Here is a 9,135-nt window from a genome sequence, read left to right on the forward strand (position 1 = left end):
GCTTTACAAAAGTGATCCCTGAAACAAAGAACAAAATAGAAATCAATTGTCCTCTGCTTGAACAAATAAGAAAATATCTTAAAAATTAACATGAGTATTTTGCTAAAATCTATATAATTTTTATTTGACGTAGTGTCACTTGTTTAATTTTGCTTTCGTTACCTTTGCTTTTTGGTGGCTAATCCAAAAAATCATTGCCAAGACCAATAGCAAGGAACTTACCTCTATTCTTTTTATTTTTTTAAGGAATATTACAGTTTCAGGTCTTACATTCAAGTTTTAATCTATGTATGGTGTAAAATAAGGGTCCAGTTTCATTCTTTTGCATGTGGCTATCATTATCCAAATACCATTTATTGAAGAAATTATTCTTTCCCCATTGTATATTCTTGGGTTCTTTGTTGTAAATTAATTGATCGTATTTACATGGATTTATTTCTGGGGTCTCTATTCTATTCTATTGTTCTATGTGTCTGTTTTTATGTCAATACCACACTTTTTTGATTATTATAGCTTTGTAGTATAGTTTAAGATTAGGAAGTGTGGGCACCTAAGTAAGAAAACCCCCACTGAGGAGAAATTCCTAAACACAAATTATAAAACACACAAAGAAACTTTGAAATCTCTTCATCAACATTAAAAAGCACCCAATGACTCAGTAAGGACTGTGAGACTCAAGGAAATAAATGATATAAATCAATATAAATAAAATAAATGTATATTTTAAATTCTCCAAGAAATCAAAGCCTATTAATGTTTAGGAAAAAAATCAGGAGATGATAGATAGGATCAGACTAAATATGAAAATATACCAATTCTGAATTCAGAAATGAAAAATATAGCCACTGAAATAAGAAAAATATATTACTATTGACTCAGATGAAGAGGAATTGAATAAACTGAGAGGTAGAAATAAGAAAACCTGTGAAAATACAGTGTAGAGAGATAAATAGAAGAAAATAGAAGTTAAAAAATGTAGAAGCTAGAATAAAAAACAATTCTTTCTGTGATTATAAAAAGAGCTATGATCAAAGAGCTAATCACTGAGAATACTAGAATATAAACGAGATTGAATTTAAATTGAAATAGCCCTACTATGTTCCAAGGGATAAGAAGAGAAAATCAATTTATAGGAGGAAAAAAAAGACAGATTTTAAAAAACACATGAAAACTACTGGAGAGGAAAAATAAACTACTTGAGGGCAAATAGAAAATAGATCCATAGAAGCCTTGTCATCAGCAACTAAGCCAGTAGAAGAATAAATAAATGTGTTCAAAATACAGTTTATACATATTAACCAAGAATTCTACATCCAAAGAGAATCTGGGACACTCAGGAAATTCTACAGGCTTTCTCATTAATATAAAGAAAAATGGAATATCTGCTATCACCATTATATTTCTAAATTTATCTTTATCCTCTAGTCCAGATGTTTGCAAACTTTCTGTGTAAAGAAACAGCTAATAAATATTTTAGACTCTGTCTCAGCTACTCAATGTGTTTATTCTGGCACTTAATGCATTCATAATCAATATGTAAATAAGTGGGTTCAGCTATGTTTCAAAAATAAATACATGTATGCATGCATGCATACATACATACATACATACATACATACATACTAATGTATCCTAGATTAAACATGAAATACCTCAGATTTCTATTAAGAAAATGACAAAATTCAGCAAAGAAACAAAAGAACTAGACAAACGCACAAACATAAAACATTCCTGTATGGGAAGGCACAATATTTATTCATTAATCTATTTTTTCATACATTCTTTTATCCCCCAATACATCTCTCTTTCAAACAATAATTGAGGGCTTACTGAGATTCAAGCACTCTGTATTGGAAATGTGACAATTGATAAGGCCTCTGTTTTAATGTACTTTATTCTATTGCAGCCAAAAGAAATTTTATCCAATTAGTTATGCAAAAATAAAATAATAAAATAAAATAAAATTGAAGTTGTGAAAAAAGCCTCACATATGAAGTATTTGATACTATTAGATCGTAAAATGGTGGCAGGGTGGCCTACTAGGTGAGATCAAGGAAGCCTTTTTTGAAAAAGTGATTATTGAGCTGAGCCGAAGGATAAGTAAGAATTTACCATGTGAAGAAGGAACTGAAGAGTTTGTTCCCTGAATAACATTGTGTAAAAGTCTTGCAGCAAGAAGGAATATGGCAAGAAGATGAAGATCTGAGGGCAGCAAACCTGTGTCAGAAAGAAAGGAAGAGAGATGGAGATTAAATGAGAAACAGGTTGGGGTCAAACCACTGTAGAGCATGGAGGGTATGTATGGATTTTTATCTTTTGCCTAAGAATAGTAAGAAACCATCGAAGTATGTTCGGCAGGGAGTAGACTTATTTAGGTTTTGTAATTCAAAAAAGTCACTCAAAAAAATTACTCTAGTGAATTTCTTATGAATGACAAACTGGACAAGAACTGAAAAAGATGCAAACAGATGAGTCAGGAAGAAATAGCAGCAGTATGAATGACAAAGAATGGTAGGGAATTGGAAGAAGTAGAAAGAAGTGATCAGATGTGATGGATTGTTGGCTTGGTATAGGCTTTTATGATGAAAAATATATTCTTTAGGATTTTGAAAGATATTGCACTATTGCCTTCAAATATTCAATGTAGCTGGTGGAAATCATTCTTACTCACATTCCTTTGTATTTGAAATTTACTTTATATTTTTGGACATTCTCTTTATTCTAATGTTTGAAATGTCATAATAATAATATGTTTTGTTGTGTGTGTTTGTGTGTGTGTGTGTGCGCACGCATGCATATGTGTGTGTTTCATTCATTATATTCAGCATTTGATGGACCCTTTCATTCTGGAAACTTCTGTGCCCTTGGGTTATAAGAAATAATCTTTGCTGACCAATTACTTTACTATTGGCTGTTTTTCAAACACAGTTAAATGTATTTCTACCAGCATCCTTTCTCCCTTTCTCTTTGTTTTCAGGTATTTGTAACTTAAAAAAAATTTTTAGTAAGGCCAGGAGAAGAAAGGCATTTAGAGCATGTGAATCATTCAACATGCCTAACAGGAAGTCTCATGATATTGATTTTACTGCTTTCTACTTCTTGCCAGCATTGCTTCCAGCAATCATCAAGAGGCATGACTATTTCAGTTTTATAAGGCATTATTCCTTTATAGGATAAAGCTTTAAAAAGGCACATGCTAAAGCATTGTAGAGCATTTTACACCACAATAAATTTACAAAATTCAAAATAAAAACTAGCAAATAACAAAGATAAAAAATAAAAAGGAGGAAATTTATAACTCATGGATTTATTAAAGATTTACTGAACTACTACTAAACACTCTTTTCTCAGCAACAATTTGATCCTTTCACATAAGAGAAAATATGGCCATTGAAAGTTCCCAAATTTTACTCTGGAAAGAAGGTGTCAAAAATTTTTGACAAAGACCCTAACCTAGACAGAAATCAGGAGGGCCTGTGGGAAGAGCTTTCATACCTTCTGTCATGACAAAAGCCTTACAGGAAGAACTCTATGGCTAGAACAGAACTCTATAGTTAAAATAGCCTCTTCTTTTAACTTTCCCTGGCCCTCTCAAAATGGGCTTCCTGCTTCTTCTTGCTCTGTCTTCATGCAGTGGCTTGCCATATCTGCAAGTATCGGCTTGCAATCCTTGCTTTTTCCTAAATAAATTTGTTTTGATCATGAAATACTTAGTCAACTTCTGTTTATAACTGACAAGAATACACCTAATGTTTTCTTTGGACTCGAGTTCAAAAACTCAAAGGAGGGATGCTATTAACTCATCTAAAGTCAGATGACCCCTCTGAAGAATCATCTTTTTGTGGGTTAAAGCCATATGACTTGGTGATTAAAACTGGAGTAGAAGGAAGCAGTAGTCAGATAAAACGATATGCTGTTTCTAAAAAAGACAGACATGCTAACTAGATAAAAGCTAAAGGGAATATTTTCAGAGCAACCGATTGATAGTCTCTATCTAAGCATTTAATTAACAATACTGTATTATAATTGGAGATCAACACTGCCATGAATGTTTTAATCTATCATATCAATAACAGTATTCTTTGTGAATTTTTTATTTAAATAGAATTGAATCATTTATAAATCTTTATTTAAAAAGTATTCTTAGTGAATTAAGATGTGATAGTGAACATTTATTGTTTTACTGATATATTCAAGGAATATTAAGGTGTTTTTTTCCTTCCTTAAAATTCACTGCTTCTTGTATTTGATTTTTATATATTATCTGCTTATTGTCTGTTAAAAATATGTCATTACTTTATGCTTCAGTGACTCTTGGTGAATATTTTAAAGTTTTTCCTGAATATAAGTTAAGAAATTAAATTAAAAAATTAATAGAATAATGCTTAAAAATAAAAGTGTTTAATTTCTGAATTATGGACATATAAATGTTTTATGAAATAGGTAATGGTACCTCAAAACTTTTTTATGAAGGGGTTATTGTTTTGTTGAATTTCTCATTCCGTTGACACTATACTTCAGATAAGTAATGAGTATAAATGAAATTACTTCTGTGATATCAATTTTTCTTTATAAAGGATAAAATCAACTATAGTAAAGTGTGTAGACTTGTGCTTTCATATTTGAAAAAAATACTTTTAAAAACTGATTATAAATTTTATTTTTATTTGGTATTCACTTTATTTTTATTTCTTGAAATATCATTTGGTAATTACTTTTTCTTGAATTATATAATAGTTTAGTAATAGTTTAGTATCATTGATGAATGAATGTTCATTACAACTTGCTTTGGGAAACATATAATAGACTTGTCATATTGAGTGATAAAAATGATACATGATTGGATTTTGGGGGTCATAAATTGCTTAGTAGTTATTAGGACAATAATTGGAAAGCAACATTAAAGTGAATGAAATGTGCACATTGTCTCTCTAAAACTGGTCTATGCACTTTCTTGATGCTTATAAATTTATATTTCCTAGAAAATATTTAATAGTATTCTTGAAAGAATAAATCATTTTTAAAAGATTAAATCTTCAGTTATAGTTTCATTTTTGAAGTCAAACTTATATTAAATGCAGACTTTATTTCCAGTCTATGTTATATTCGGCATTTTATTACATACCTTTCAGAGCTGAGAATCCTCATAAGTACCCCACTTCTAATGTTGGTAATGAGATTGATATGGTATTCAATAAAGGGACCACTATAGGCTATGTATATAGGATATATAAGATAAATACTTTATTGTTATAATTTTATAATTATTTATTTTCATTATTTTTATCAGGCCATAATTATATATTAATCTTTTCTTTCTAGCAGTGAGACACTAGATACCATCACTAAAATCTTTCTTTGAAAATATCTAAAATTACACTAAACTTTTAATTTTTAAGATACATCATAGATCTAACCAGAAATCAAAGAATATCTAGTAGCCAAAAATTAAATTAATCTAGTATCCTAAATTGGTAAATCGATGCTAAAATTGGGTTTTGTGTTAGGAGTTAAAAAGGTGAACTTGAGCTTTATTTTTCTGGTCATATATGAAAAATAAGGCTTAAAATTCAAAGTTCAAGGTTGGCCAAAGTTATGTAGTCTAATTGAAAACCTGCTTTCATAAGCCTGAGAGAGAAATGACACCATCATCATCAATATAAGAGTAAACCTAACCAAACTTACTCCCCAAAAGCATTAAAAAGAAAATCGTTTATTTAGAACCTTAGTAGTGAGTTGAAACAAAAAGAGAACTCTCTTATAAATATTTAAGTCAAATGACCCTAATATGGCCTCTCGCCTATATTCGTATAACTCCAAATTGCAAATCTTTTCATTTAGTTTAGAGCTAGTTGGTCCTGTTGACTGATTCTACTAGTTGTCTTAAAGAAGCAAATGCAAATCTTAAAAAAGTACCAGCGGACTTACAGAAGCAAATGCAGAATTATGCCTTCGTAAAATTCTCAAATTATTTTGATTGATGGTATTACACAAAGTAGCTCATAGTCAAAAAAAAAAAAATGCATAAGGAAATAAGGTACCATGAGCTCTAACCAGCAGAAAAATTAGAGAGAAGACTGACAACCGACAACTAATATTAGAATTAACAGATTATTAAATTATATTTACAGTATAATTGAGTAAGCTTGTTTAAGGATATAGACAAGTGAAAAATATGAATAACCCCCCCAAAATTATGTAAAATAACCAAGTAGGTTTGAAGAAAAATTACATAGATCCTATTAATAAAATATAATCATTAAAATGAAAATTTTAGTTATGACATAATTGCATAGTACATTAGTAAACTAAGAGATATCTGAAGAAATTTTTCTTTATGTAGTGGTAAATATAAAGGAGTTATTAAAAGTCACAGAAGATAGAATGAGGTCTAACTTACGTATAATTGAAATTCTATAATCAGAGGAGAAAGAGAATGGGGCAGAAACAATATCTGAGTAGAAAATGTATTATAATTATGAAGAAATTCATTCATTCAACACATAAATATTTATTCAGTGTCTACTATAGTACTGGTAGTATAGAAGTGAATAAGAATAAAAATCTCTCCCTACTATTTTGAAATTCGTAATTAGTCACCAGTAAATGATTGAAGCCAATGAATAAAAGCTTTACTCTTTTTCTGTTGGATGATCCATAACTAAAATTTTCTCATAACCTGTTGCTATAGCCAAATTAATAATAGTCTCATAACCTGTTGCTATAGCCAAATTAATAATACATTTTTTATTTTCTGCTTCATTTGCTCTTCCCATCCTTCCTGTTCCCTAGAATCACATTTCTATATAAACTACTCATATGTATAGCTTTATCTGAGGCTCTTTTGAGGGTTAATTTGGGTTGAAATAATTTGTACCAGAAATGACATTAAAAACCAGGCCTTCAAAATGGGATTTGGAATTGGATGACTTAAAAATTAAATGGCAGTAAAGAATTAACAAAATTAACATTAAGTAAGATGCTATGAAAATACTATGGTGGTTCCTCAAAAAATTAAAAACAGAGGTACCATGTGATCCAACAAATCCATTCCTATTTATCCAAAAGTATTAAAATCAAGATCTTGAAGAGATACTAGAATTCTTATGCTCATTGCAGCATTATTCACAATAGCAAACTATAAAAATAATCTAAATGTCCATTGAAATATGAATAGGTAAATAAAATGTGTTATATACATATAATAGAATACTTTTCTGCCTTAAAAAAGAAGGAAATTCTGTAATATACAACGAAATGGATTACTTGAGGACATTATGCTAAGTGACACAAGCCAGTCACAGGAGTATAAATACTGCAGGATTTCACTGTAAAACATATCTAAAATCATTAATTTCATAAAATCAAAAAGTAGAATGGTTGTTGCCAGGGGTTGGAGGGTGGGGAAAATGGAAAGTTATTAATCAACAGGCATAAAGTTTCAGTTAAACAAGTAAATAGCCCTAGAGATCTGCTGTACATCACTTTACTTACAGTCAAGGATACTATATTGTACATTTAAATATTTGTTAAGAAGGTCGGTCTCATGATAAGTGTTCTTATGAAAATAAAATAATAAAATTTAAAAAAAGCATATGTAAATATCGTAAAGGAGAGTCTTACCTCACCCTATACACAAAAATATATAACAAGTAGATTAAAATTTAAATAAAAAGGAAAAATTATAAAACTTTTAGAATACAATGTAGGAGAATATCTTTTTATTCTCTGAGTAGGAAAATACTTACTTGACAGAAAATACAGAAACCATTAAGAAAAAAATGATCAAATTTACTTCATTAAAATTAAGAAATTTTGTTCATCTACAGTCAGCAAAAAATTGAAAATATAATGTAGTGATAAAATATTTGCAAACTATATAATCGACAAATGATTAGCATACAGAATTCCTCCAAGTCAATATAATTAAAACAACACAGTAGGAAAATTCTTGAATAGTCATTTTACACAAGATAAAACTCAAATGTCACAGGACTATAAAAAAGAAGCTTAATTTGTACTTAGGGATTTTTAAGTAAGCCTACAATGACATATAGTTTTACTCACTAAATTTGCAAAGATATTACACACTTGACAATACCTAATGTTGGTAAAAATGTATATCAATGACAAACTCTCATATGATTTTCATAGAGTGTAAGTTAGTACAAACTCTTTGGAAAAGTAATTGAATATTATTTAATAAATATGAAGATCAGCTAACCTTAAGTTGAGCAATTCCATTCCTAATTATAGGCCTAAAGAAACGTTTTCAAAAATGCACCAGAAGAGATGAGCAAGAATGTTCATAACAAAACCTTTAATGCCGAACATAAAACAAATCAAGTTGAAAATACAAGTAGTTATCAATAGTAAAATGAATAAATGACCCTGACATATTTATGGTTCAGTTTACTATTCAATATAAAAAAATAAATTATTTTCAACTCTAAGAAACAGCAAAGATGAAACCTGAAGTCATAATGTTGAGCATAGAAAGCTAGTCAATGAATACTGTAAGTATGACTCCGTTTACATAAAGTAAAAAACTATGTACAAGTAAACAGTATGTTTTAAGGAACACAAATATAGATGGTACAACTATAAAGAATAACAAAGAAATGATTTGCACAAATTCAAGAATATGTATTCTTGGAAGAGTGAGATATGGATATCTGTTTGGGGAAGGATCACAAAGCATATAAAAGGCAATGGTAATGTTCTTTTTTTAAACTGAGTGATGAATCAATGGCTTATTTTTTGGCATTTCATCATATATCTAGACACACATTTAAATACTTTTATCAATTCAGAATTCAGTAACTACAATTGAAAAAAATATTAGTAACTTTTAAATAATTCTTCTCTTAGAACTTTATTTCATTGTTCCATGATTTTTATCTCTCATGCATAAATTGCTTCTCACAATAAGAAACATCACGGCAACTCAGGAAATAAAATCATAGACACCATGGCAGTGGAGTATAGGCATTTTAACATAATCAGTAGTGTTTAAGGTGTCTACATAGGTAATTATATTTTCTAAAGTAACACAATCTAGAGAAAGGCTAATTTAAAGTCTTTAAATGACAACACAGTAGTCTGTTCTTATTCGTGGTTTTGCTTTCCATGATT

This window comes from Pteropus alecto, unplaced genomic scaffold (assembly GCF_000325575.1).
Source record: "Pteropus alecto unplaced genomic scaffold, ASM32557v1 scaffold7, whole genome shotgun sequence".
Classification (NCBI taxonomy): domain Eukaryota; kingdom Metazoa; phylum Chordata; class Mammalia; order Chiroptera; family Pteropodidae; genus Pteropus; species Pteropus alecto.